The sequence below is a fragment of the Salvelinus alpinus genome, chromosome 1 (genome assembly GCF_045679555.1).
Source record: "Salvelinus alpinus chromosome 1, SLU_Salpinus.1, whole genome shotgun sequence".
In the NCBI taxonomy this organism is placed as follows: Eukaryota; Metazoa; Chordata; class Actinopteri; order Salmoniformes; family Salmonidae; genus Salvelinus; species Salvelinus alpinus.
Genome location: NC_092086.1, coordinates 54,198,912 through 54,223,015, shown reverse-complemented (window position 1 = coordinate 54,223,015; position 24,104 = coordinate 54,198,912).

Genomic DNA, 24,104 nt, shown 5'->3' with positions numbered 1-24,104 from the left:
CCTAAGTTCATATCAATTTGGACCTAGTATCTAGGTGTGTGGCAGTACAATTAGACTACGTGGTCTGTAAATAGGCAGCCTATGGAATTGTGTGTGGACTGTGTGGGCCTAACCATAAATAAAATAGTGCAGTGCCTCAACGCTCCACCTAGTAGGAAATAACCCTGAAGAAAATGTGGTCTACATATAAGAAAAAATATATAACAACCAACTGTTCCTTTAACTGTAGAATAAGTACAAACACAAAGTAAAGTTAAATCAAATCAAATGTATTTATATAGCCCTTCGTACATCAGCTGATATCTCAAAGTGCTGTACAGAAACCCAGCCTAAAACCCCAAACAGCAAGCAATGCAGGTGTAGTAGCACGGTGGCTAGGAAAAACTCCCTAGAAAGGCCAGAACCTAGGAAGACACCTAGAGAGGAACCAGGCTATGAGGGGTGGCCAGTCCTTTTCTGGCTGTGCCGGGTAGAGATTATAACAGAACATGGCCAAGATGTTCAAATGTTCATAGATGACCAGCAGGGTCAAATGATAATAATCACAGTGGTTATAGAGGGTGCAACAGGTCAACACCTCAGGATTAAATGTGAGTTGGCTTTTTATAGCCGATCATTCAGAGTATCTCTACCGCTCCTTCTGTCTCTAGAGAGTTGAAAACAGCAGGTCTGGGACAGGTAGCATGTCCGGTGAACAGGTCAGGGTTCCATAGCCGCAGGCAGAACAGTTGAAACTGGAGCAGCAGCACAACCAGGTGGACTGGGGACAGCAAGGAGTCATCAGGCCAGGTAGTCCTGAGGCATGGTCTTAGGGCTCAGGTCCTCTGAGAGAGAGAGAGAGAGAGAGAGAGAGAGAGAGAGAGAGAGAGAGAGAGAGAGAGAGAGAGAGAGAGAGAGAGAGAGAGAGAGAGAGAGAGAGAGAGAGAGAGAGAGAGAGAGAGAGAGAGAGAGAGAGAGAGAGAGAGAGAGAGAGAGAGAGAGAGAGAGAGAGAGAGAGAGAGAGAGAGAGAGAGAGAGAGAGAGAGAGAGAGAGAGAGAGAGAGAGAGAGAGAGAGAGAGAGAGAGAGAGAGAGAGAGAGAGAGAGAGAGAGAGAGAGAGAGAGAGAGAGAGAGAGAATTAGAAGGGGCATACTTAAATTCACACAGGACACCAGATAAGACAAGAGAAATACTCCAGATATAACAGACTGACCCTAGCCCCCCAACACATAAACTATTGCAGCATAAATACTGGAGGCTGAGACAGGAGGGGTCGGGAGACACTGTGTCCGACAATACCCCCGGACAGACAGGCAGGATATAATCCCACCCACTTTGCCAAAGCACAGCCCCCACACCACTAGAGGGATATCTCTAACCACCAACTTACCATCCTGAAACAAAGCCGAGTATAGCTCACAAAGATCTCCCCCACGGCACAACCCAAGCGGTGGCGCCAACCCAGACAGGAAGATCACGTCAGTGACTCAACCCACTCAAGTGACATACCCCTCCTAGGGATGGCATGGAAGAGCACCAGTAAGCCAGTGACTCAGCTCCTGTAATAGGGTTTGAGGCAGAGAACCAGTGGAGAGAGGGGAACCTGCCAGGCAGAGACAGCAAGGGCGGTTCGTTGCTCCAGTGCCAGATTACACTCAATCATAGGACCTACTGAAGAGATGAGTTTTCAATAAAGACTTAAAGGTTGAGACCAAGTCTGCGTCGCGCAGATGGATAGGCAGACCATTCCAAAAAAATTGAGCTCTATAGGAGAAAGCCCTGCCTCCAGCTGTTTGCTTAGAAATTCTAGGGACAATAAGGAGGCCTGCATTTTGTGACCGTAGCGTACGTGTAGGTATGTACGGCAGGACCAAATCGGAACGATAGGTAGGAGCAAGCCCATGTAATGCTTTGTAGGTTAGCAGTAAAACCCTGAAGTCAGCCCTTGCCTTAACAGGAAGACAGTGTAGAGAGGCTAGCACTGGAGTAATATGATCCAATTTTTTGGTTCTTGTCAAGATTCTAGCAGCCGTGTTTAGCACTAACTGAAGTTTATTTATAGCTTTATCCGGGTAGCTGGAAAGTAGAGCATTGCAGTAGTCTAACCTAGAAGTGACAAAAGCATGGAATAAAGTAAAGTTATACATTATTATTCAGCTCAAGGCATGTCAATTCAGTTTAAATAAACAAAGCAAATTAAAAACATGTTATAAATCAACAATTATTATCAACACCTTCGATGTTGCAGGGACTGGAAGACTAGTCAGGATCGGGGGAAAGATGAACGGAGAAAAGTACAGAGAGATCCTTGATGAAAACCTGCTTCAGAGCACTCAGGACCTCAGACTGTGGCGAAGGTTGACCTTCCAACAGGTCAACGACACTAATCACATAGCCAAGACAACGCAGGAGTGGCTTCGGGACTAGTCTCTGAATGTCATTAAGTGGCTCAGCCAGAGCCCGGACTTGAACCTGATCAAACATCTCTGAAGAAGCCTGAAAATAGCTGTGCAGCGATGCTCCCCATCCCACCTGACAGAGCTTGAGAGAATCTGCAGAGAAGAATAGGAGAAACTCCCCAAATATAGGTGTGCCAAGCTTTTAGCTGTCAAAGGTGCTTCAACAAAGTACTGAGTAAATGTAATATTTCATGTAGTAAATTAGCAAAAAATATCGAAAAAAGTCATTGTTTTGTCACTATGGGGTATTGTGTGTAGATTGATGTGGGGAAAAAACGATTTAATCCATTTTAGAATAAGGCTGTAACGTAACAAAATGTTTAAAAAGTCAAGGGGTCTGAATACTTTCCGAATTCACTGTATATGATGATGTGTATGTATGAACAGTGTATGAATATAAAAGGTGTGTATAGCAGCAGTTACAGTTGAAGTTGGAAGTTTACATACACCTTAGCCAAATACATTTAAACTCAGTTTTTCAAAATACCTGACATTTAATCCTAGTAAAAATATCCCTGTTTAGGTCAGTTAGGATCACCACTTTATTTTAAGAATGTGAAATGTCAGAATAATAGTAGAGAGAATGATTTATTTCAGCTTTTATTTCTTTCATCACATTCCCAGTGGGTCAGAAGTTTACATACACTCAATTAGTATTTGGTAGCATTGCTTTTAAATTGTTAAACTTGGGTCAAACGTTTCGGGTAGCCTTCCACAAGCTTCCCACAACAAGTTGGGTGAATTTTGGCCCATTCCTCTTGACAGAGCTGGTGTAACTAAGTCAGGTTTGTAGGCCTCCTTGCACTTTTTCAGTTCTGCCCACAAATGTTCTATAGGATTGAGGTCAGGGCTTTGTGATGGCCACTCCAATACTTTGACTTTGTTGTCCTTAAGCTATTTTGCCACAACTTTGGAAGTATGCTTGGGGTCATTGTCCATTTGGAAGACGCATTTGCGACCAAACTTTAACTTCCTGACTGATGTCTTGAGATGTTGCTTCAATATATCCACATAATTTTCCTACCTCATGATGCCATCTATTTTGTGAAGTGCACCAGTCCCTCCTGCAGCAAAGCACCCCAACAACATGATGCTGCCATCCCTGTGCTTCACGGTTGGGATGGTGTTTTTTGGCTTGCAAGCCTCCCCCCTTTTCCTCCAAACATAACGATGGTCCTTATGGCCAAACAGTTCAATTTTTGTTTAATCAGACCAGAGGACATTTCTCAAAAAAGTACGATATTTGTCCCCATGTGCAGTTGCAAACCGTGGTCTGGCATTTTAATGCAGTTTTGGAGCAGTGGCATCTTCCTTGCTGAGCGGCCTTTGAAGTTATGTCGATATAGGACTCGTTTTACTGTGGATATAGATACTTTTGTACCTGTTTCCTCCAGCATCTTCACAAGGTCCTGTGCTGTTGTTCTGGGATTGATTTGCACTTTTCGCACCGAAGTACGTTCATCTCTAGGAGACAGAATGCGTCTCCATCCTGAGCAGTATGACGGCTGTGTGGTCCCATGGTGTTTATACTTGCGTACTATTGTTTGTACAGATGAACGTGGTACCTTCAGGCATTTGGAAATTGCTCCCAAGGATGAACCAGACTTGTCGAGGTCTACAATATTTTTTCTGAGGTCTTGGCTGATTTCTTTTGTTTTTCCAATGTTGTCAAGCAAAGAGGCACTGAGTTTGAAGGTAGGCCTTGAAATACATCCACAGGTACACCTCCAATTGACTCAAATTATGTCAATTATTCTATCAGAAGCTTCTAAAGCCATGACATAATTTTCTGGAATTTTCCAAGCTGTTTAAAGGTACAGTCAACTTAGTGTATGTAAACTTCTGACCCACTGGAATTGTGATACAGTGAATTATAAGTGAAATAATCTGTCTGTAAACAATTGTTGGAACAATTACTTGTGTCATGCATAAAGTAGATGTCCTAACCGACTTACCACAACTATAGTTTGCTAACAAGACATTTGTGGAGTGGTGGAAAAACGAGTTTTAATGACTCCAACCTAAGTGTATGGAAACTTCCGACTTCAGCTGTATATAGGATGAGCCTTGACTAGAATACAGTATATACATTTGAAGTTGGTAAAACAGTATGTAAACATTATTAAAGTGACCCGTTTTTCAATGACTATGTGCATAGGGCAGCACTCTCTAAGGTGCAGGGTTGAGTACCAGGTGGTAGCCGACTAGAAAACAGTGACTAAAGTTCAGGTCAGGGTACTGGGCGGAGGCCGGCTAGTGGTGACTATTTAATAGTCTGATAGCCTGGAGATAGAAGTGTTTTTTCAGTCTCTCTGTCCCAGCTTTGATGCACCTGTACAGTCTCTGCTTTCTAGATGGTAGTGGGGTGAACAGGCCGTGGCTTTGGTGGCTGAGGTTCTTGATGATCTTCTTGGTCTTCCTGTGACACCGGGTGCTGTAGATGTCCTGGAGGGCAGGCAGTGTGCCCCCGGTGACGCGTTGGGCTGACCACACCACCCTCTGGAGAGCCCTGCTGTTGTGGAAGGTGCATTTGCCGTACCAGGCAAATGCAGCAGGATGCTGGATACTGATGCATCTGTAGACGTTCGTGAGAGTCTTCGGGGCCAAGCCAAATTTCTTCAGCCTCCTGACTTTGAAGAGGAGCTGTTGCTCCTTCTTCACCACACTGTCTGTGTGGATGGAGAATTTCACGTTGTCAGTGATGTGCACACCGAGGAACTTGAAGCTTTTCACCCTCTCCACTCTCTAAACAATAACTGGTAAGGTTGGATAGTTACAGAAAGGTCTGGAAATCACCTTTCTGGTAATATAGTTATACATTGCTAAGGTGTAGTCACTTTTGAGGACACAAGCTCATGTACATAGTACAAATATTATGGAAATATGAAAAATCATATATAATTTTTTACATTTTCACAAAAGTGGGGCAACTGGACTTGATATGACTGAAATGCTTTCTAAATATAAAAACAATTACATTATAAAGAACTTACTATAAGATTTCACCTGTCTTATAATTGTAAATAAATATTCAATATTGGCACTATTTCATATAACTGATGACAGAGAATTTTATCCCTAACGTCCACTGAGAGGCGCAGAGACACCATTCAAATGTGTGCAGACTCATTACAACTTCAGCATTAGCTTTAAGTATGAAGTGATTTTGTCCATCAGTGACCAAGAGAATGTGTTCTTGTTTCAATTCTCTCAAATTATCTCGTATTTTTTATGTTGAGAGCTCTAAATCTGTCTGTGAAAACCGCAGCAAGATGAAACTGCTATTGTTGCATCTGCTGGACTCTCCCATTTCACAGACACAGGAAATCATTCCTTTGTCTGGTTAGGTCAGAAAATCTTAAACGTCACTCCCATTCAAATGTGGGGTCTGAAACCTGACACTTCAAGTCAGCTTCGCTGAGAGAGCGGAGAGCAGACAGATGAGAGTTCCTGCCACTAAAAGGCACCCTTTGACGTTCACAGAGCATTTTGTTTGCCAAAATGTCAGTCGGGAACCGGTCCAGAACCGCTCAAAGTACCCCATACAGAGAATATTGACACATTTTTTTTGTGACTTACTACTTATATATTTAAAAAATGTTGATAGAAATCTATCTCCATACTGGTGGGTAGCCTAGTGGTTAGCCCGTTGATGACAGTTGATCCTCTCAGTCCAAGAAAGTAACTTACAAGCAACAAATGCTGTCCTTACGGTGATCAGGGATCCTCAACTACATTTTCAGCATATTTATTTACACTGGTGAGCGAGTTACATATATGTAACTTTAATAGCAAACATTACTATCTTGTAGTGTTTGGGAGCAGTTTTGCAAATTATTTTTCAAGGAAAGTAGCTGTTGGTTGTTCCAGTTATCGCTAGAATCCGCTCGATGACGTCATGAAGTAATACATTTTTCTTTTACATTTCAGTCATTTAGCAGAGCGACTTACAGTAGTGAGCACATACATTTTCATAGTAGTCAAATCAAACTTTATTTGTCACGTGCCGAATACAACAGGTGTAGACCTTACCGTGAAATGCTTACTTACAAGCCGTTAACCAGCAATTCAGTAAACCAACAATGGGAATATTAATAGTGACGTGGGAATAGTAATAGTGACGTCATAAAATGTATTTGCGTATGTACATTAAAAACGTATTAATCACATTTATTTTTATTCTTATGCTGTCCCTCAATCTCTAAAGAAATGAGAAATGTTTGAAAGAGAACAAAAAGGAGAGCAGACAGATGAGGCTTTCTGGCACTATAAGGCACAGGACCCTACCAGGTTCCCAGAGCACTTTGTACACCAAAATGTCCATCGGAATCGGGACAGAACCACTCAAAGTTCCCCATATAGAGGACTTAACATCTATTAATGATGACATCTTTGCTTTTGGATCATGGCATATGTTTGTGAAACTATATGGGCATATTTACAGACTATGAGTTTTATTTAAAAGTTGCATTCTATATTCGCATAACGCATCTTTTATTTGTGACTCACTACTTATATATTTTAAACATTTTGATAGAAATTTAGCTTTCTCCATACCATTCGAACTATTTGCTCCTCTCTCTTTACCCCAACCAGTGGCTACTCATGACCGTTGTACGTTTGCTATAATGTTAGCGGTCGGGACTTGGCCGTAAGAGGCAGCCGGTTATGTCAGTTGATCCTCTCTCATGCTGACTACACCACCCGCGTCGCTTGCGTGAGCGTTGCAAAATGAATGTACACATACAGTGGGGAGAACAAGTATTTGATACACTGCCGATTTTGCAGGTTTTCCTACTTACAAAGCATGTAGAGGTCTGTAATTTCTATCATGGGTACACTTCAACTATGAGAGACGGAATCTAAAACAAAAATCCAGAAAATCACATTGTATGATTTTTAAGTAATTAATTTGCATTTTATTGCATGACATAAGTATTTGATACATCAGAAAAGCAGATCTTAATATTTGGTACAGAAACCTTTGTTTGCAATTACAGAGATCATACGTTTCCTGTAGTTCTTGACCAGGTTTGCACACACTGCAGCAGGGATTTTGGCCCACTCCTCCATACAGATCTTCTCCAGATCCTTCAGGTTTCGGGGCTGTCGCGGGGCTATACGGACTTTCAGCTCCCTCCAAAGATTTTCTATTGGGTTCAGGTCTGGAGACTGGCTAGGCCACTCCAGGACCTTGAGATGCTTCTTACGGCGCCACTCCTTAGTTGCCCTGGCTGTGTGTTTCGGGTCGTTGTCATGCTGGAAGACCCAGCCACGACCCATCTTCAATGCTCTTACTGAGGGAAGGAGGTTGTTGGCCAAGATCTCGCGATACATGGCCCCATCCATCCTCCCCTCAATACGGTGCAGTCATCCTGTACCCTTTGCAGAAAAGCATCCCCAAAGAATGATGTTTCCACCTCCATGCTTCACGGTTGGGATGGTGTTCTTGGGGTTGTACTCATCCTTCTTCTTCCTCCAAACACGGCGAGTGGAGTTTAGACCAAAAAGCTCTATTTTTGTCTCATCAGACCACATGACCTGCTCCCATTCCTCCTCTGGATCATCCAGATGGTCATTGGCAAACTTCAGACGGGCCTGGACATGCGCTGGCTTGAGCAGGTGGACCTTGCGTGCGCTGCAGGATTTTAATCCATGACGGTGTAGTGTGTTACTAATGGTTTTCTTTGAGACTGTGGTCCCAGCTCTCTTCAGGTCATTGACCAGGTCCTGCCGTGTAGTTCTGGGCTGATAACTCACCTTCCTCATGATCATTGATGCCCCACGAGGTGAGATCTTGCATGGAGCCCCAGACCGAGGGTGATTGACCGTCATCTTGAACTTCTTCCATTTTCTAATAATTGCGCCAACAGTTGTTGCCTTCTCACCAAGCTGCTTGCCTATTGTCCTGTAGCCCATCCCAGCCTGTTGCATGTCTACAATTTTATCCCTGATGTCCTTATACAGCTCTCTGGTCTTGGCCATTGTGGAGAGGTTGGAGTCTGTTTGATTGAGTGTGTGGACAGGTGTCTTTTATACAGGTAACAAGTTCAAACAGGTGCAGTTAATACAGGTAATGAGTGGAGAACAGGAGGGCTTCTTAAAGAAAAACTAACAGGTCTGTGAGAGCCGGAATTCTTACTGGTTGGTAGGTGATCAAATACTTATGTCATGCAATAAAATGCAAATTAATTACTTAAAAATCATACAATGTGATTTTCTGGATTTTTGTTTTAGATTCCGTCTCTCACAGTTGAAGTGTACCTATGATAAAAATTACAGACCTCTACATGCTTTGTAAGTAGGAAAACCTGCAAAATCGGCAGTGTATCAAATACTTGTTCTCCCCACTGTACATGTTATTCAATCATTGCACCCACACTACTTGCGCACCTCAACGAGCGTCTGCATAGCCAGGCGCTAAAATAGAATTTGGTTCTATTTGTGACGCTTGACGCACTGAAAGTCCCGCCTCTCCCATCTACACATTTGTTTTTAGGAGCATATACCCACGTGGGTGATTGAAAGATGAACTGAGGTCCACACTCCATTCCAGTTGGTGGAGGTAATGCACCTAAGTAATGCACCTAAGTCCAAAGAAGAAGAAGCCTGAAGGAGGAGAGATTATTAGAAACAAACTCGGTTTACCATTTTATCTGTGGATTAATTGTCAGAGTAGAGGACCGTGCATTTCAGGTAAAATAACATCCCAATGTTTATATCCCAGGACAAATTAGCTAGCTAGCAACAGCAAGCTAGCTAGCTAAATTGCCATAAATGTTGAATTTTTTTCGACCTGTCCCCAAATTAATATAGTTGGTTCAAGGTTTGTTTTGATATTTCAACCTGGGTGTCCTGATCGAGTCTGGTGTGGGGGGACAAAATGTGCGCGATGGCGCATGTGGTGTGGTCAGCATGTCAGCCCATACCATTACATAACTTCCCTTACAAAAGAATATGAGAAATTTGCAGATTCACATCTGAAAATCACATTTTCAGATATGAAATATAATTTAGATGTTAATAACATGCTTTCACCTCACGTGAATTGCAGACTCACGTGGAGTTTGCGGTGTCATGTGAATAATTTTCATGTGTATATTTAATTTACGTTTAACACACGCAAAAAAACATTCACATTTGAAAACCTAACTCTCACGTGGAATTGCATTTTCACATGTGAAAATCTAATTTGCACTTTCACATCTGAAATTGCAATGTTTTCACATTTTACATTACATTTAAGTCATTTAGCAGACGCTCTTATCCAGAGCGACTTACAAATTGGTGCATTCACCTTATGATATCCAGTGGAACAACCACTTTACAATAGTGCATCTAACTCTTTTAAGGGGGGAGGGGGGGGTTACAGGGATTACTTTATCCTATCCTAGGTATTCCTTAAAGAGGTGGGGTTTCAGGTGTCTCCGGAAGGTGGTGATTGACTCCGCTGACCTGGCGTCGTGAGGGAGTTTGTTCCACCATTGGGGTGCCAGAGCAGCGAACAGTTTTGACTGGGCTGAGCGGGAACTGTACTTCCTCAGAGGTAGGGAGGCGAGCAGGCCAGAGGTGGATGAACGCAGTGCCCTTGTTTGGGTGTAGGGCCTGATCAGAGCCTGAAGGTACGGAGGTGCCGTTCCCCTCACAGCTCCGTAGGCAAGCACCATGGTCTTGTAGCGGATGCGAGCTTCAACTGGAAGCCAGTGGAGAGAGCGGAGGAGCGGGGTGACGTGAGAGAACTTGGGAAGGTTGAACACCAGACGGGCTGCTCAACTCTGGATGAGTTGTAGGGGTTTAATGGCACAGGCAGGGAGCCCAGCCAACAGCGAGTTGCAGTAATCCAGACGGGAGATAACAAGTGCCTGGATTAGGACCTGCGCCGCTTCCTGTGTGAGGCAGGGTCGTACTCTGCGAATGTTGTAGAGCATGAACCTACAGGAACGGGTCACCGCCTTGATGTTAGTTGAGAACGACAGGGTGTTGTCCAGGATCACGCCAAGGTTCTTAGCACTCTGGGAGGAGGACACAATGGAGTTGTCAACCGTGATGGCGAGATCATGGAACGGGCAGTCCTTCCCCGGGAGGAAGAGCAGCTCTGTCTTGCCGAGGTTCAGCTTGAGGTGGTGATCCGTCATCCACACTGATATGTCTGCCAGACATGCAGAGATGCGATTCGCCACCTGGTTATCAGAAGGGGGAAAGGAGAAGATTAATTGTGTGTCGTCTGCATAGCAATGATAGGAGAGACCATGTGAGGATATGACAGAGCCAAGTGACTTGGTGTATAGCGAGAATAGGAGAGGGCCTAGAACAGAGCCCTGGGGGACACCAGTGGTGAGAGCACGTGGTGCGGAGACAGATTTTCGCCACGCCACCTGGTAGGAGCGACCTGTCAGGTAGGACGCAATCCAAGCGTGGGCCGCGCCGGAGATGCCCAGCTCGGAGAGGGTGGAGAGGAGGATCTGATGGTTCACAGTATCAAAGGCAGCCGATAGGTCTAGAAGGATGAGAGCAGAGGAGAGAGAGTTAGCTTTAGCAGTGCGGAGCGCCTCCGTGACACAGAGAAGAGCAGTCTCAGTTGAATGACTAGTCTTGAAACCTGACTGATTTGGATCAAGAAGGTCATTCTGAGAGAGATAGCAGGAGAGCTGGCCAAGGACGGCACGTTCAAGAGTTTTGGAGAGAAAAGAAAGAAGGGATACTGGTCTGTAGTTGTTGACATCGGAGGGATCGAGTGTAGGTTTTTTCAGAAGGGGTGCAACTCTCGCTCTCTTGAAGACGGAAGGGACGTAGCCAGCGGTCAAGGATGAGTTGATGAGCGAGGTGAGGTAAGGGAGAAGGTCTCCGGAAATGGTCTGGAGAAGAGAGGAGGGGATAGGGTCAAGCGGGCAGGTTGTTGGGCGGCCGGCCGTCACAAGACGCGAGATTTCATCTGGAGAGAGAGGGGAGAAAGAGGTCAAAGCACAGGGTAGGGCAGTGTGAGCAGAACCAGCGGTGTCGTTTGACTTAGCAAACGAGGATCGGATGTCGTCGACCTTCTTTTCAAAATGGTTGACGAAGTCATCCGCAGAGAGGGAGGAGGGGGGGGAAGGGGGAGGAGGATTCAGGAGGGAGGAGAAGGTGGCAAAGAGCTTCCTAGGGTTAGAGGCAGATGCTTGGAATTTAGAGTGGTAGAAAGTGGCTTTAGCAGCAGAGACAGAAGAGGAGAATGTAGAGAGGAGGGAGTGAAAGGATGCCAGGTCCGCAGGGAGGCGAGTTTTCCTCCATTTCCGCTCGGCTGCCCGGAGCCCGGTTCTGTGAGCTCGCAATGAGTCGTCGAGCCACGGAGCAGGAGGGGAGGACCAAGCCGGCCTGGAGGATAGGGGACATAGAGAGTCAAAGGATGCAGAAAGGGAGGAGAGGAGGGTTGAGGAGGCAGAATCAGGAGATAGGTTGGAGAAGGTTTGAGCAGAGGGAAGAGATGATAGGATGGAAGAGGAGAGAGTAGCGGGGGAGAGAGAGCGAAGGTTGGGACGGCGCGATACCATCCGAGTGGGGGCAGTGTGGGAAGTGTTGGATGAGAGCGAGAGGGAGAAGGATACAAGGTAGTGGTCGGAGACTTGGAGGGGAGTTGCAATGAGATTAGTGGAAGAACAGCATCTAGTAAAGATGAGGTCAAGCGTATTGCCTGCCTTGTGAGTAGGGGGGGAAGGTGAGAGGGTGAGGTCAAAAGAGGAGAGGAGTGGAAAGAAGGAGGCAGAGAGGAATGAGTCAAAGGTAGACCTGGGGAGGTTAAAGTCACCCAGAACTGTGAGAGGTGAGCCATCCTCAGGAAAGGAACTTATCAAGGCGTCAAGCTCATTGATGAACTCTCCAAGGGAACCTGGAGGGCGATAAATGATAAGGATGTTAAGCTTGAAAGGGCTGGTAACTGTGACAGCATGGAATTCAAAGGAGGCGATAGACAGATGGGTCAGGGGAGAAAGAGAGAATGTCCACTTGGGAGAGATGAGGATCCCAGTGCCACCACCCCGCTGACCAGAAGCTCTCGGGGTGTGAGAGAACACGTGGGCAGACGAGGAGAGAGCAGTAGGAGTAGCAGTGTTATCTGTGGTAATCCATGTTTCCGTCAGTGCCAAGAAGTCGAGGGACTGGAGGAAGCATAGGCTGAGATGAACTCTGCCTTGTTGGCCGCAGATCGGCAGTTCCAGAGGCTGCCGGAGACCTGGAACTCCACGTGGGTCGTGCGCGCTGGGACCACCAGGTTAGAGTGGCAGCGGCCACGCGGTGTGAAGCGTTTGTATGGTCTGTGCAGAGAGGAGAGAAGAGGGATAGACAGACACATAGTTGACAGGCTACAGAAGAGGCTACGCTAATGCAAAGGAGATTGGAATGACAAGTGGACTACACGTCTCGAATGTTCAGAAAGTTAAGCTTACGTTGCAAAGAATCTTATTGACTAAAATGATAGTTGGCTAGCTGGCTAGCTAGCAGTGTTGCTAGCAGTGTTGACTAGGTAGGAGAACGGTGGCGCTAGCTAACCTCGATAATTACTCGATAATTACTCTAAACTACACAATTATCTTAGATACAAAGACAGCAAAGACAACTATGTAGCTAGCTAACACTACACTAATCAAGTCGTTCCGTTGTAATGTAATAGTTCCTACAGTGCTGCTATTCGGTAGAAGTTAGCAAAAAATCTTATTGACTAAAATGATAGTTGGCTAGCTGGCTAGCTAGCAGTGTTGCTAGCAGTGTTGACTAGGTTGGAGAACGGCGGCGCTAGCTAACGGCGGCGCTAGCTAACCTCGATAATTACTCGATAATTACTCGAAACTACACAATTATCTTGGATACAAAGACAGCAAAGACAACTATGTAGCTAGCTAACACTACACTAATCAAGTCGTTCCGTTGTAATGTATTAGTTCCTACAGTGCTGCTATTCGGTAGAAGTTAGCAAAAAATCTTATTGACTAAAATGATAGTTGGCTAGCTGGCTAGCTAGCAGTGTTGCTAGCAGTGTTGACTAGGTAGGAGAACGGCGGCGCTAGCTAACGGCGGCGCTAGCTAACCTCGATAATTACTCGATAATTACTCTAAACTACACAATCATCTTAGATACAAAGACATCAAAGACAACTATGTAGCTAGCTAGCTAACACTACACTAATCAAGTCGTTCCGTTGTAATGTAATAGTTCCTACAGTGCTGCTATTCGGTAGAAGTTAGCTAGACATGCATTAACGAGTCAATGCATGTTAAACACCTTTGACAGCAATTACAGATGTGATTCTTTTGGGGTAGGTCTCTAAGAGCTTTGCACACCTGGATTGTGAAATGTTTGCCCATTCTTTAAAAAAATACTTCAAGCTCTGTCAATTTGGTTGTTGGTCAGTGCTAGACACAGACAGCCATTTTCATGTCTCGCCATCGATTTTCAAGCAGATTTTCACATGTGCTTTTACATGTTGTCACGTGATCACGTGAAATTCATGTGGTTTTTCTGTAAGGGATACTACACCTAATATGGAATTTGTTCCATTCATGGCTCCTAAATATCTCACACAATCGTTACAAACTATGACTACCATCCTGTCAATACTCTTAAATGGTTTCCCTCTCCATGTATGATGTCTGGGACACAAACTATCTCCGCTCTCTGCTCTCTTTAAAGGTTGTGTGCGTGTCTGCTTGACCCGCACGGATGGAAAGTGTGAGAGATCCAGCCGTCTGTTTATCCGGCTTGCAGGATCGGGGTGCACCAGTTGCCGCTCTCTGTGTGTGTCCCAAATGGCACCACATTCCTTATATAGTACACTACTTTTGGTACACTATGTAGGGAATAGGGTGCTATTTGAGACTCAGCCTCTGTTTGGCTAATGGGGTCCTGGAATGTGGGATCTTTGTCGGATCTAGACCTCCCGCTGGTTCTTGGATCGGCTCCAGGTAACAGTCCAGTAACGGGGTGGACGTGTTGGGCCATCCCAGAAGACACCAAGCAGTGTCATTCACGTTAAACTTCCAAAACCTCCCATTGGGCACAGCCCCATGCTTCAACCCATGTTTGTTCCATCAGAGTTAATGGATTAAAGTCGGTTTAAACTTTTTACTGCAGTGGTCTAAATCAGGGTCACACAGAGTGTTTCATGGTAGTCTTAAACAAATCTACTTTGAAACAAAAGTATACAACTCACACACATGGTTATGGGCTTAAAAAAAGAAGACACCAGTACCATGCCAGATATAGAGTTGACATAAATTCAATTTTGAGTTTGCATCCCAATATTACACTTTATATACATGACAAAAGACTGAAATATAACAAAACCATTCAACATAGTTTATTAATTATGAAATTATGAAAAATAGTAATAACATTCCACCCATGATACCACTAGAGGGCGATTGACTGCAGGAAAGGGATGTATGCGATGACTTACATATGACTTAAATTACTTTCTAAACAAGAAAGAAATACATGCTACAAACATAACGTAGGAAATCAGGTTTAAATGTAAAGGTTTAAATCTATTACCTGTAATAGGGAGTCATAAATAATCAGAAATAACTGTATGATTAAGCTATTGGATCTAGAAACAGGGAGAAAAAGCTTCTCTGCTTTGATTAGAATATTTTCTGAGGGCACTTTACAATGTTACCAGTGAGTTGTGCTATTTGAGTGTGCTCTGGCTGTGCACTGCAGTAAGCTACTCAAACGAGTTCCCTATTACAGTGATGCAACTTTGAATGAGATCCACACACATGTAGCATAACCAGATTGACTTGTTAGTCATGTTCCTAACTTCAAGCAATAGGCATAATTCATTTAGAATTGTTTTCTATAAATATCTGCAATCAGCACTCATCAAAGAGCAGTGTGAAAAGCTTCACAATTCCTGTGGACATGTCTGCCTGTATTTAAAAAACTCAGCAAAAAAATAAACATCCCTTTTTCGGGATCCTATCTTTCAAAGATAATTCGTAAAAATCCAAATAACTTCACAGATCTTCATTGTAAAGGGTTTAAACATTGTTTCCCATGCTTGTTCATTGAACCATAAACAATTAATGAACTTGCACCTGTGGAACGGTCGTTAAGACACTTCCACGATAGGCAATTAAGGTCACAGTTATGAAAACTTAGGACACTAAAGAGGCCTTTCTACTGACTGAAAAACACCAAAAGAAAGATGCCCAGTGTCCCTGCTCATCTGCGTGATCGTGCCTTAGGCATGCTGCAAGGAGGCATGAGGACTGCAGATGTGGCCAGGGCAATAAATTGCAATGTCGGCACTGTGAGACGCCTAAGCAAGTGCTACAGGGAGACAGGATGGAGAGCTGATCGTCCTCGCAGTGGCAGACCATGTGTAACAACACCTGCACAGGATCGGTACATCCGAACATCACACCTGCAGGACAGGTACAGGATGGCAACAACAACTACCCGAGTTACACCAGGAACACAATCCCTCCATCAGTGCTCAGACTTTAGGCCTGTTGTACGGCAGGTCCTCACCAGACATCACCAGCAACAAAGTCGCATATGGGAACAAACCCACCGTCACTGGACCAGACAGGACTGGAAAAAAGTGCTCTTCACTGACGAGTTGCGGTTTTGTCTCACCATGGTGATGGTCGGATTTGTGTTTATCGTCGAAGGAATGAGCGTTACACCGAGGCCTGTACTCTGGAGCGGGATTGATTTGGAGGTGGAGGGTCCATCATGGTCTGGAGCGGTGTGTTACAGCATCATCGGAGTGAGCTTGTTGTCATTGCAGGCAATCTCAACGCTGTGCGTTACAGAGAAGACATTCTCCTCCCTCATGTGGTACCCTTCCTGCAGGCTCATCCTGACATGACCCTGCAGCATGACAATGCTACCAGCCATACTGCTCATTCTGTGCGTTATTTCCTGCAAGACAGGAATGCCAGTGTTCTGCCATGGCCAGCGAAGAGCCCGGATCTCAATCCCATTGAGTACGTCTGGGACCTGTTGGATCGGAGGGCTAGGGCTAGGGCCATTCCTCCCAGAAATGTCGAGGAACCTGCAGGGGCCTTGGTGGAAGAGTGGGGTAACATCTCACAGCAAGAACGGGCAAATCTGGTGCAGTCCATTGGGAGGAGATGCACTGCAGTACTTAATGCAGCTGGTGGCCACACCAGATACTGACTGTTACTTTTGATTTTGACCCCCCCTTTGTTCAGGGACACATTATTCCATTTATGTTAATAACATGTCTGTGGAACGTGTTCAGTTTATGTCTCAGTTGTTGAATCTTATGTTCATACAAAAATCAAACATGTTCATTTTGCTGAAAATAAACGCAGTTGACAGTGAGAGGACGTTTCTTTTTTTTGCTGAGTTTACATGGGCCTGTATCCAACACGATGCCAGACGTTACTCTTCGGAACATGATGCCTGCAGCAGCTTAGTGCAACCAGAGAGAGGCAGAGAGGCAGAGAGTCAGCAGACCCACACACCCACACACCCACGCAGTCTGTCTTTTCAGGAGCAAGTGTCAATGCAGGAACGCTCCAGGCCTTCTGAGAATATGTGTGCTCACTATGTTACAGAGACAGAGACAGAGTGAGAAACAGAGAATTACATTACAAGACACTGAGATCCAGAGAACATTTGACCTTCTAAGACTTTCAGTTGGAAGAGAAAACAAGATGAGGCATCCTGTTTTGATTATATGCATGATACATGGGTCATAAATGGGTTATACATGTTATCCAAGTGAATGAATTAATTCAGTCCATTTACAATGCACTCTATTCTCTCATTTTACTTTTCTCATTCCTGTTTTTATCCACCACAAGAAAAATGATAATGGGATGAATACTGGCACAGTACTGACACAGTACAGATTAGGGTAAATATGAACGGTCATGACCCATTACTAAATGGAATAAAAATGTGTAATTGCCGTTTATATATTTGGGCTGCTTTCTTTCATAAGGTTCTTTGTTCTGTCTTGATCTTTTTGTGAGAGACTGGATATGTTCTCACTGGAATGTTGGTAGATTATATTACTGGAGTTGTACTGACCAAGGGAATCGTTGTTGATTATTGACAAACCAGAAGGATTTATGAAGGATCCATGGATTTACAGTTCCATGTTGACTACTTTCTAGAACCGCGTTTTTATTTAAGCCAAAGAACAGATCCACAAATAGACTCCTTATAAATTAACTCTCTCCAAATAGATATTGTGTTTAGATTTGTGGTTTAGGATGATTGTGTCCTATTTTTGGGATCGCTTGGTGAACATGGCTATGTTACAATGTGACTTTGTCTTGTTGTGAGATTAAATACTATGTTTGGATAGAAAAAGACTGCGTCTTCAAACTACTCATTTACCATGATACCTGTAGCTATTTTGAAAAACATGCCTGTGCAATTCTCAAAAAAAGGACCTGTTTAATTAATCAAGACTTTGATGACTGTCGCGTAGAGTAGGCCAGAAGTCTAAACTGAAAAGCCTAGCCTCTATTAAATAAACGATGGCAGAGACGCAAAAGTACTTCTGTGCAAGGGTGTTAATTTCCATTTTTTATTTATTTATATTTTTTATTTAACCTTAATTTAACTAGGCAAGTCAGTTAAGAACAAATTCTTATTTACAATGACAGCCTACCAAAAGGCAAAAGGCCTCCTGCGGGGACGGGGGCCTGGGATTAAAATAAATAAATAAATACAATATAAATACAGGACCAAACACACATCACAACAAGAGAGACAACACACCACTACATAAAGAGACACATAAGACAACAACATAGCAAGGCAGCAACACATGACAACACAGCATGGTAGCAACACAACAACATGGTAGCAGCACAAAACATGGAACAAACATTAATGGGCACGGACAACAGCACAAAGGTCAAGAAGGTAGGGACAACAATACATCACATAAAGCAGCCACAACTGTCAGTAGGAGTATCCATGATTGAGTCTTTGAATGAAGAGATTGGGGATAAAACTGTCCAGCTTGAGTGTTTGTTGCAGCTCGTTCCAGTCGCTAGCTGCAGAGAACTGAATAGAGGAGCAACCCAGGGATGTGTGTGCTTTGGGGATCTTTAACAGAATGTGACTGGCAGAACGGGTGTTGTATGTGGAGGATGAGGGCTGCAGTAGATGTCTCAGATAGGGGGGAGTGAGGCCTAACAGGGTTTTATAAATAAACATCGACCAGTGGGTCTTGCGACGGGTTTACTGAGATGACCAGTTAACAGAGGAGTATAGAGTGCAGTGATGTGTCCTTTATGGTGCATCGGTGGCAAATTTGATGGCTGAATGGTGAAGAACGTCTAGCCGCTCGAGAGCACCCTTACCTGCCGATCTATAAATGATGTCTCAGTAATCTAGCATGGGTAGGATGGTCATCTGAATCAGGGTTAGTTTGGCTGCTAGTTTGGCACCTCCCGTCAGAACGTCCCAAGCACTTTAATTAATTAAGCAATTACCAACGCCGCTTCCCATTCATTTCAATTGAAGGAAAGCGGTGAGAAGCGGAGAGGGCAGGGGACCTTTGGGCGGTGTGAAGGTGGCGTGGGAAACGATGAAAAATATAAACTTTTCCCAACTTTATGCAAATCACCAGCGGCGACCGCTGGGCGAAGACCAATCATACCGAGTGGTTCCCATGATGAATTTGACACTATGAGACCCAAGGCTGGAGACTTTCTTCAGCAAAGATGGCTGACAAAAATACTAGGATGGAAGCAAATGTAAGTGATTATAACGTCATAACGAATCATGCAAACAAAATGTACAGTTGACAGAAATATGTTAGTTAATGTAGAGACAAACGATTATGCATCTTTTTTTATCATAAAGTTGATTTACGAAAATTGCGATTTATCAAGCTAGCTGACAAGTTAACATTAACGTATACTCACGTAAACCCGTACATCGCATTGGACCGTACAATTGCCCTTATTTTAGCGCACCAAAAATGTAATACTTCCAGATCAACTGTAATGTCAATACCATTGTAAAGCACAAATTTCTCCCCTTTCCAACAAAATCAATTACATGACCTAAAAACTGCCCGTTTCTGCATAATTCAAGCAGGCAATGAGCCCCGTCGGGTCTTTTTAAAAATGGCGGGTGGGGAAGTGAAACTAATGCGTGATAGTGAGAAGGACAGATGTCGTGTGGGAAAATTGCTTTTTTTCACTCGATCTGTCCAACTTATCACCTTATCACCTCTAAAATGTAAATAAAACACTATAAAGAGTTTATATAATGTGTCATTACATACCTATTTGAAGGTTTGTGTTGAATTTGAATCGGGTTTTTAGGGCGGTGCTAAAGTGATCTTAGAAGTAAACAGCGGCTTTGAGAATGATGATCGCGTGCAATGATGACGAAAAAAATGACTAGGTATCCCCCCCTTCCCCCGTCACTGTCCATTTCTTGTTTTTAAACGATGAGAGAAGTGCTACACCTGGTGGAAAGAGATTGTAAGACAGAAATAGTTGCTTTATGCGTGCTGTATGTTACGACATGACACGTCAAGATGTAACAAAGGGTCAGTTTTTTCAACTTTTCTCCAATACTATAAAGCCATTACCATGTCGATCAACGCTTGAATAGAAACCTAGTTCACACCCCCGATTTTGAAGTCAACACAGTCGCTACAGTCCCATTAGTTTTCTTTGTAGCCTCGTTAGGCACATTTGTACGGTTAGGCACATTTGTACGGAATGGGGTGAGTTTACGTTAGCTAGCTGGTTAGCTTTATGGGTGTTGTGACATGAGTATGAAATTGTAATTCTGGTTGTTTAATGTTTTAGGGACTTCAACAACCAGAAAACCATGCTGCTGTCTTGTGAAACATTGTATGTAAAGAATCTAGCTAGCTAAACCATTTACTGTAAATTGAATGTACAATTTTGTAAGCTTGCCTTGCTGATATTTGCCATGCAATGCAGATAGATGAAATAATGTAGCTAGTTAGCTATGTTCTTGCTTATTGTACAGTGGAGGATAAAAATACCTATATGCCTATAGATGTGTAGCGAGCAATCTAGCCGATCTGTGTATGGACCCAAACGTTTGGTATACATATTAGTTCAGAACCTAGCTATGAACCTCAGCTATCATAGCCAGTTGTATCAACTTCAAAACAGTCTGAATGACATTAATGAAGCCTATGGATTGAGTAGAATATAATATAACTTTGTGCCAAGGATGCAAGTCGTATATAGATGTAGTTATTACCATGCATGAGATCCCCACATTGTAGCCTGTACATTTAATATATCCACTGATCATGTACTCTACCTTGGCAAATAAAGGTGCAGCTCAGGTATGAATGTCTTTGAGATTATTTTTCAGTCATATCCAATACCAGGAGTATCAAATTCCAGTCTTTGAATGATGCTGTGTCTGCATGTGCAGTATGTAATACAATTATACACTTCAACAGTGTTTACCAATCTTGGTCCGGGGACATCAATGGTTACACATTGTAACTAATAGAATAGAAACAGGATTTAAATAGGAGCAGGGAAGGCAGCATATGATTAATGAATCTCAGGGAAACCCAAATATTCTCTCAGTTCATCACACCGACACAGTGAAGACTTTTAGGCCTACACTATGTGGATCTGCTTTCAAAGTTATACATGCCTTCTCAAAATGAATAGCAGTTTACGAAATCTCGGTAATATTTGTGTAATTTAGGATGCAGTGACTGACTGCATGTACTATTTTATATAGGTTGGAGTGCAGGTAGCCTATATGCATGCATGTGTAGTGTATAAGAGTATATTACCTCAAGTGCCAGGCACTCAAATTTCCATTAAATATATATAACAACATGTTAAATGTTATAAAAATAGCTTTAGAAAGAATACCACTTGAAAATTGGCATTGACAATCTATCTAGGCCACTCTAGAGAAAAACAGGCCAGTGAGAGTGGTAGGCAGCAGCATATTCAACACCTGTATTGTTTTTTAAGGATGTTTAAATGACGACCTGTCGATAGCCATATAAATAGATAGTCTTGAATGTTCTCGTGCATCCCACAACGTTTTGGAACAGTGCGCGAAAATACTCCTCAAGTAATGACTGCGTTACTATGTTATTATTCCTGTATTAAATGTTGTTGTCATGTCCTCAATTGTCATGGATAGGCTAATGTTTATCACTAAAGCGTGAGAAACGAGCCGCTGTCAAAGTGTGAAAAGTTTGGACTACTGCAAGTGATGATCCTACCTGAGAGAACTCTCTCAGGTTTCATTCAAGACACCCATGCGTCAGCAACAGCTGCCCTGCAGCGTGGACGGTCTCTGAGAAGGAGGAAAGGTCATCAGCGAAGGCTTGAAAGAGGACTTGCCACGGGGTTACTTGGCTTTTGTGGAAATACCTTTTTTACAGGACAAGGTAAACCAGGTTGGGTAAACAGAAACACAGAGTTGTATGTAATCTTTTAGCGGTCCACTGAGCGGGTCGTTTGCTGGGAGGAAAAGTGTTGTTTAACTTTTTGAAGTCAGTCTGTCAGTTGAGGCTTTGAACTTCACATAATCTTCGTGCTGTGTTTACAGTGTGGTGCGATCATGACAACATGGCCAGTGGCTTTACAAGATTGAATTTATTCTTGCCAAGTAAATAATTGAATCACTGACATCTTGAAGTTATTTTTATAGCCTATCTATAGAAACAAGTGTCGTGCATCGGCTATTGCCGGATTCATACGTAGCCTAGCCTACACCTGTCTCACCCAAGTAGGCTACAGTCGATTCGTTTACTAGTCTTGTGATCCAGTTCTCTGATATCATGACTGAAATTATGTATATTAAATATGTATATTATTAAGCTTCCTAAAGACGTTCATAGGTCATTCATTTTGTTTTAACCTCAGACCGGAGGAGAAGGAGACGTGTCCGCCTCTATGTGTGTGCGTCTGTCTGTCCGTCCGTCCGTCCGTTCGTCTGTCTGTCTGTCTGTCTGTGTTCTCAGATTTAAAGGGAGAGGAGCGCACTAAAAGCACAGTACTGTACACTGTATCTCATCTCACTGGAGGATCTCACTGTGTGTGTTTGTGTGATTGGAAGGGAATTCCCTTTGGTGATGATATCCTGACAACCTGTATTGTATCTATCTCCATCTTACTAGTGCTATTTGCATCAGGGGAAATGCCTCTCAGCTGGCTTTGGCTGCCAGGCATTCTGTGGTATGGTTTTGTGTTGGGGCCCACCGTGCTGACGTGCTGGTGCATCATGTTGGTGTCAGATGGAGGCACATATTAGACTGTGTTTGTGTGTGAGTGCTGTGCAGTACTTCTGTTACAGGCAGAAGATGTGTGTGGTGGTTTGAGTGATTTTGACAGCAATGTCTTAGAGCAGTGGTTCCCAAACTTTTTATAGTCCCGTACCCCTTCAAACATTCAACCTCCACCTGCGTACCCCTTCTAGCAACAGGGTCAGCGCACTCTCAAATGTTATTTTTTTGCCATCATTGTAAGCCTGCCACACACACACACTATACGATACATTTATTAAACATAAGAATGAGTGTGTTTTTGTGACAAAGAGCTCTTATAGGACCAGGGCACAAATAATAATATAATAATAATAATCAATAATTATGTTCTTTATTTAACCATCTTACATATAAAACCTTATTTGTTCATCACAAATTGTGAATAACTCACCACAGGTTAATGAGAAGGGTGTCCTTGAAAGGATGCACATAACTCTGCAATGTTGGGTTGTATTGGAGAGAGTCTCAGTCTTAAATCATCTTTCACACACAGTCTGTGCCTGTATTTAGTTTTCATGCTAGTGAGGGCTGAGAATCCACTCTCACATAAGTACGTAGTTGCAAAGGGCATCAGTGTCTTAACAGTGCGATTTGCCAAGGCAGGATACTCTGAGCGTAGCCCAATCCAGAAATCTGGCAGTGGCTTTTGATTAAATAAAATGTTCACAGAACTGATTTTTGCAATTCCGATGAAGCTCTCGTGTTCAGATATCGGTAAGTGGACTGGAGGCAGGGCATGAAAGGGAAAACTAATCCAGTTGTTTGTGTCATCCGTTTCGGGAAAGTACCTGCTTAATTGCGCACCCAACTCACTCAGGTGCTTCGCTATATCACGTTTGACATTGTCCATAGCTTGAGTTCATTTGCACACAAAAAAAATATCATACAATGATGGAAAGACCTGTGTGTTGTCCTTGTTAATGCAGACAGAGAAGAGCTCCAACTTCTTAATCATAGCCTCAATTTTGTCCCGCAAATTGAATATAGTTGCGGAGAGTCCCTGTAATCCTATATTCAGATCATTCAGGCGAGAAAAAACATCACTCAATTTAAAAAAAATGTGTCAATACTTTGCCCTTTGATAACCAGCGTTACGTGGTCGCTGCCCATATCATTGCATAGTGCAGAAAATACACGAGAGTTCAGGGGCCTCGCTTTAACAAAGATAACCATTTTCACTGTTGTGTCCAAAACGTATTTCAATCTGTCAGGCATTCCCTTGGCAGCAAGAGCCTCTCGGTTGATGCTGCAGTGTACCCAAATGGCGTCGCGAGCAACTTCTTGCACGCGCGTTACCACTCCACTATGTCTCCCTGTCATGGCTTTTGCACCATCAGTGCAGATACCAACATGAGCAGCAGCTACGTTTGGCTATATATGGACCGTTAGTGGAATTCCC